The sequence below is a fragment of the Galeopterus variegatus genome, unplaced genomic scaffold, assembly GCF_000696425.1.
Source record: "Galeopterus variegatus unplaced genomic scaffold, G_variegatus-3.0.2 Scaffold415, whole genome shotgun sequence".
Taxonomy (NCBI): domain Eukaryota; kingdom Metazoa; phylum Chordata; class Mammalia; order Dermoptera; family Cynocephalidae; genus Galeopterus; species Galeopterus variegatus.
Genome location: NW_007726526.1, coordinates 624,294 through 631,660, shown reverse-complemented (window position 1 = coordinate 631,660; position 7,367 = coordinate 624,294).

Here is a 7,367-nt window from a genome sequence, read left to right as displayed (position 1 = left end):
CACATGGGTCTCTGGTCTCTGCAGAGACCTCTTTCTTTACCGCAGAAAGCCCCAGGGATGGGCTGACCCTGTTAAAGGACGTGGTCCCCACCTGTTCATTCAACCTGTTTCCCGAGAGGACAGCACCTTGCATTGAAGAAACTTGTCTCCAGGGGCTTTCTTTTCCACCCCCCACCATTTTTTTTTAAAAAATTAAGCTTTATTTTGATTTCTAGGCCCATATCTTTTATTTCCTAGAAGTAAAAACACATTATTCCCAAAATAAAGTTATTTCCTTAAGTACGTAATTCAATAAAGTGTTATTTTTTTAATGTTTTCATGAACTTTAATTTTTTTCATTGTAGTAAGTACCCTTAACATGAGATCTACCCCCTTAAAATTTTAAGTGTATGTATGTTCTCACTCATATGCAGGAGCTAAAAGAGTTGGTATCACAGAAGTAGAGAGTAGAATCGTGGTTACTAGAGACCAGGAATGGGAGGGAGGCAGGCGGAGGGGAGAGGGCGGTGAGTGGATACAAATGGTAGAGAGATGGAGAGTAAGACCCGGTGTTAGACCCGGTGTTCTGCAGCACTGCAGGGAGACCACAGCCAACAGCAAGTGACTGTGTAACTTCACGTAGCTAACTGAGAGGAGCTTGAGTGTCCCCACACAAAGAGGTGACAACGTTCAAGGTGATGGATATGCCAAACATGCTGATATGATCACTGCACACTGTAAAAATGTACCCAAACATTGCATTGTACTCCACGAATACATACGATTACCATCGATCGATTAAGAAAAATAAATCAAAAAGAAAAAACATTTCAGAGATGGAAGTAGATCAGGGGTTACTAGAAACGAGGGGGGCGGGGGAGGGGAGGAATAACAAGATGTTATTGTTTAATGAGCACAGAAGAGTTTACGTTTTGGATGATGGAAAAGTTCTGGAAATGGAGGTAGTGGTTAAATATCATTGTGAATGTAATTCATTCCATGCAATTGTATGTTTAAAAATGCTTAAAATGGAAATTCTTAAATATGTTTTAGCATAATAAGAATTGTACGTGGTACACTGTGGTTGACTGTAGGCTGATGTACAGCAGACTCTAGAACCAGGGACTTCCACAGTATCTGTGTGTCAGTCCGTTCCTGTCACTTATAACAAAATACTTGAAACTGGCTGATTTGTAAGAAAATGAAATTTACTGCTTACTGTTTCAGAGTCTGGAAGTCCGAAGTCCAGGGAACACAACTGGTGAAGGTCTTGGTGGTGGTGACAGTGACCCAATGGTCTCACATTGCAGAAAATGGTGGGGCAGAGAGAGCAGAGAGACAGACAGACTCTCCCCTTCTTTTAAAGCCCTCAGAACCACACCCTTGACCACCATTTTTAATCCACTCACTACTGCACAGTCCTACAATCCAATCACCTCTTCAAGGCTCCACCTTTCAATTATCGTAATAGGATTTCCCACCCTCTTAACAGTCACAGTGGGGATTAAGCTTCTAATATATGAAACTTGGGGACACAATTCAAGCTTCAGTGAGTTTTGGGGGGACATAACTCAATCCACTACAGTCTGTTTCTCCCTTATTATCTCATAATGACAATGTATTCCTTGTGTATTTACACATTTTTAAAAGAAATTGGCTTATAAGGATTCTGTTATTAAATGTGTATGCTCCAAGCTGGGGTGGGGGCACTAGCCGATCTCTGCTCCCGTGAAGAGGCAGACCTCTGTGGGGAGAAGTAACCAGCCAATCAGCCCTGCCTGGGACAGAAAGAAAATCAATAGCGTCTGGACAACAAAAGATGATAAATCCAAACTAAACAAGGAAGGAAAGAACTCTCATAGCACGTCAGTGAGGGATTTCAACCAAACATTTATATAGCTGAGAATTTACCCATTCCCTTAAAGTTTGGGAAAAAACCATCCACCAAAACTTTAAAGCTATTATGAAAGGTGATTTTTGTTTTGGATAAATTAATCAAATTCTTTAATGGTTCCTAGTATGTTCCATCTTTCTGCCTCGAGTCAATTTTGATCATTTATATATTTTTAATGAAATCTTCCAGTTTTTCAAGTTTTCAAATCTATCAGCATAGAGTTGAATGGAGTGTGCATTTATAACACATATATATCCTCTGTCTGTAGGAACAATACCTTTCTCATTCCAATATTGTAAGAATTATTTCTCCCATGACTTAATTTTCTATACTACTGACAGGCTGTAATCAATAAATTAGGGACCCCCACTTTTGTTATATTGATCACTAGTCTGTGGAGGAAAAAATAAACTGTTTTTTCTCCTACTGTGTTCTCAGTCAACACTCTCATGACTTCACTTCCGGCATGAGATGTGTGTGGGTTCTTTCCCACATGCCGAGCAATTCTCCAGCACACAGCATCCCACAGTCTAACTCAGTCTGATACTGTCCACTTAGAGTTAGTGTCAGATCCCAGGGGTTAAGGGCTAAGTCCCAAAAGACTGCCCCACTTCAGATGCCAATCACCAGCCCCAGGTTTTTTGTCTGTTTAGTTTTTACCTGTGCTATGATTTGGGGTTCCAGAGACCCCCTTCTTCATGTTTGGTAATTTGCTAGGACAGCTCACAGAACTCAGGGAAATACCCTACTTACTACTGCTGATTTATTACAAAGGACATTTTAAAGGGTACGCATGAAGAGCCAGACAAGGAGACACATGGGGGAGGTTTGGAAGGGTCCTGAGTGCAGAATTTCTGTCCCAGGAGAGTTGGGGTGTGCCACCCTGCAGTTACATGGACGTGCTCTTGTGCAGCAGCCAGAAGCTCTCTGAACCCTGTTCTTTTGAGTTTGTATGGAGGTTTCATTATACAGGCATGCTTGGTACATCATTAGCCGTGGGCGGTCACTTCATCACACTGGCATGCTTGGTACATCATTGGCCATGGAGGTCAGGGGTGGCACTAAAACTTCAACCTTCTAATCACTTGGTTGTTTCCTCTGGTGACCAGCCCCTATCCTGAGGTTCTCCAGGAGCCCCAGCCATCAGACATCCCATTAGCTTGCAGAAGGACACTTATCACTTTGGAGATTCCGAGGGTTTTAGGAGCTGTGTACTAGGAAAAGGAGATGAAGACCAAGTATGTATTTCTTTCTATAAATCACAAAAGCACTAGTCCTCTTGTATTAACGTGCCATTCTTACTCAATGTTTTTCTTTAAATCAACTTATTTTCTCAACTTAAATAACTTATTCTCTGTTTTCACCCCAAGGAGGTACACTGCAGTGTAATTCTGACACTACCCCTAAGTCAGCATCTGACCCCGAGGTTAGGGTCACAGTCCCCCACAGGCTGCTCTCACCTCATACGCCAGCTGTGGGCACTACCTGCACCTCAAGTCACCAGCTACAAGTTCAGAGTTTCCCACAACTGCTTCAGGTCCCATAATTCTCTAGAACAACTCACCAAACTCACTGAAAGTGCTGCACTTATTATTACTGCAGTTTTATTACAAAGGACACAGGTCAGGGTGAGGCAAATGAAGAGACACATAGGAAAACGTGGAGGTGTGGACAGAGAGCGTCTGTGCCTCTCCTCCAGGAATCAGCATGACCTGCCAACTAGGTACTCTACCCGGGTTTTGTTACACGGGCAAGATCGATTAAACCATCGGCCCCAGCACTGAATTCCATATCCAGCCTTTCTTCTTCTCCCCAGAGGTCTGGCAGCTGAAAGTCCCAGCCCTCTAACCATGTGCTTGGCCTTTCTGGTGACCAGCTCCCATCCTGAAGGTGTCCAGGGGCCACCAAGAGTCACCTCACCAGCGTAACGAAGACACTCCTACTACTACTCAGGAAATTCCAAGGGTTTTCAAGCTCTGTGCCAGGAACTGGGGGGAAAGACCAGATATACTCTTTGTTACGCCATGACCTAAATAACTTCTCATCCTAAGCAGCTCATTTATTTGTCGTTAACAAGTATTGATTGAGAACCTACTATATCCCAGGCATTGTTCCAGGCATGTGGAAAATACCAGTAAACAAAACCAACAAGAATCCTAACTTCCATGAAGCTTGTATTCTAGTGTTTCCACATTAGATAGGGAATAAACAAGATATTTTAGTAAAAACATAGAGCATGCTAGTGGTAAGTACTGCAAAGACAAAATAAAGCAGATAAATCTTGGTAGAAAGATACTAAAATTTTTAAAAGCGTACTTTAGAAAAATCATGACATCTTGAGATGAGAATGTAGGGGAGGGGAAAGACAGTGTGGGAAATAAAAATATTTCAGCCTCAAAATATATTTCTTTGACAGAATTCAAGACGCCTAATTCAGAGAGACTGGAAAACAAGATTGGCTAGAAGGCTATTTCTTTGTGGAAGGAAATTGACATGTCTAGATGCCGACAGCCAGGCTTCCTGTGAGGCCCCCCCATTGGTACCATCTACTCTTTCTGAGGGCAGCTGCAGGTCACCTGAAGTACTTTCATCTGCGTACAAGACGTCTCCACTTAACTTTAACTTCTGATGTCCTTCTTTCACCTGTGACAACACCCCCCCCCACTCCCCCCAGAGCTTCAGAGAAACCTGGTCTCAGGCCACTGTTCTGGAGCTTGTACCTCTCACACATTCTCTCCATCATAAACCCTGGTACATAAGCTTTGTACCCAATGGAAAATGGGGACTTTACTCTCTTGTGATTCTCCATGCTTTGCTCCCTCCTGGCACATCAAATAATAAAATTTGTTATGCCTTTTCTTCATATTGATCAAGATTTGTCAGCGGTTTTTATTGATGAACCTTCAGAGGTGAAGAGGAAGCTTTCCCTTGGCCCCTACGGTTTTGGTGCTGTGAGCAGGATACCAAAGGCTCCCTGCTTCCCTGGAGCCACAGAAGGAGGGGACCAGAGCCTGAAAGCCAGCAGGAAGGGTAAGACTTTTATAAGTCAGACTTCTCTCTCCCTCCTTCTGTAGAATCCAGTCTCCTTATGAGTGATGGGAGAAAAGGATTCATCTGCCTAGTCTAACATGCAGCAGCTCTGCTCTGTTTTTCCTTTGTCTCTGTCTTTCTGTGTCATTTGTCTCGAAAAGAACTAAATACAGTTACTCTCTCGTCTTATTTATGTTCTGAAGCTTGACTTATGACCCAATGGGAGGTCTGTCTTTTGGTCTTGACCATTCGGGGAACATGGTTTCCAGGTCGTGGTTAGTAGCCAGTTTAACTAGGAGCCCCCAGTAGCTCACTCTTGTTCCAAACGTGTCAAGCACTCGGGGGGGGTTGTAATAAGAGGCCCAGTTCATAAGGGGTTTTGTCGTCTCAGCCTTGTGGCTTTCTTTGTGCTGGGAAATTCCCTTCCCAGTATCACCTGTCTGGGGTCACAGATTAGCAGGTCTGTAACAAGAGACACCCCATGTTCCATAGGGGACCAAAGACATTGTGTGCCTTAATTGCCTGTGGCAACAAGAGTCTTTCGCTGTTTTAGCTTATCTGTGGGAGTGAATTTTGGGGGATCATGGAGGCTGCCTCTTCTATGCCTTCTATGCCCAAGCCTGAAAATTACCTCCTGGTCTCTGCTGGATTGAGTTGCTATTAAAATTGTGTGCACCATTGGGGATCATGGATTGTTCACAGCCAGACAATGGATCCTTTGAATTGACTATATTTAAATTTTTTAAAAAACCCAAAAAACAAAAAACTTCGCAGAGCTCTCATCTTAAACAGCTGTCATATAGGTACCTATGTAACAACCTAAACAGAAATGACTCCATTTTGTTAAGACTTTGAATTTACAAACTTACCCTCTCCTGTAGCCTAAACCACAGAGCCTGCAGCTAATTACCAAAACACAATGACTCTTGCTGTTACATTGTACACAAATAATTAGAGAAAAATTATTAACCCAGATGGCCACTCTTTACTAGCTTACTAACCTGATCTGGTTTGAGAACAGGAGGAACTGAACCCATGGAGAACAAAATACAACGCTGGTCATCTCCCACCTGGGAAGTTCCTTGACTATTATCTGAAACACTGAAGCATGTCTGCACATTCCCGCTTGCTCACCATCAATCAACTTTCCACCCCAGACCCTGTAAAACTGTTTGGCATACCTGGGAGAGGTGGAAATGGTCTTTGAGACATGAGTCCACTACCTCCCCAGGCTGCCAGCTTCCTGATTAAGGCTACCTTCCCTTACACCAACACTCGGCTCTCAACTATGGGCTATTGAGTGGTGAGAAAATGGACCTTTGGGGTTTCAGTAACACCTATGAAAAGAACATAACAACTAGCCCTAAAAACTCCATTGGCAAAATTAAAAAGCAGAAATTAGATTTAAACAAAGTTAAAAATCCTTTCTATGGTTAAGTTGCCCATTTGAGCTAGGAAAAAAACAAAAAACAAAACAACCAACAAAAACCAGAGAGACACTTTTGCCTGTGGTCTAGTGACTAGGATCCAGTGCTTTCACTGCTGTGGCCCAGGTTCTATTCCCAGTCAGGGAACCAGTTTTTGTGGAAATGTAAATTCTTTTGTAATGTTAATGTCCAGGAAGCTAGCTGGCAGGATCTGAGCAGAGGCTGGATTTGAAGAGTTTAACCCCATTGCAAAATTCCTTTAACTCAGGAGAAAAGCAGTTATAAAAATTGGCTTAAAGTGTTTGTTTTAAATTGTTTGCATGACTCTTGATCTTTAGGGGGACACATTTGTGTCCCCCCTATAGCCAGCCTTTGTTTCCCTTGGGATAGGTCTGGATCTTTGTGGGGGAAGGTGATGTGCTTTCATTCCCTCTTTGGAGACTTAGTCTCATGTGCTTATTTGTTCAGATTTTGAGTCATTTGTTCAGATTTGATTTAAAATTTTGTTTATAACGTGTTAGGAGCTTTTGTTGTTCGTTTACTCTCCTGAGCTAAATGAATAGGCTCATAAGTGGCTGGCTAGCGTACTGACTGGTGCCAGTTCTCAGGGCTTTCTTTGGGGGTGACTCTGGGTTCTGGGAGGGATTCTTTGTACCTCTTTGGTTTTGTTTGAGTGTATTTTTAGGCCTCTCTATTTCTTTCTGTTGGATTCTGCTTCTCCCCATGAAAACTTTGCAGTTGACTAAACACATTTTCCTCAAACCTCTGTTAACAGTTTGCTCCTCTATATGATTCTCTTGTTGGTGTTTTGACAAAGACTGAGGCCTCATGAGAAACAGGGCCATGGTTCACCAATGACCTATTTTGGGATTAGCTGCCCTCCTCTCAGAGCCCTGAGAATTGAGTGGGTTTGGTCCTATTCATTAAGGGGCTATGAGAAAATAATCTAAGTGATTCATTTTCAAAAATAATTCAAGCCTAGCCCGAAAGTTGTCTGACTGGTCCAGCCCATTCCTGGGGGGGGGGGGGGGGGGTCA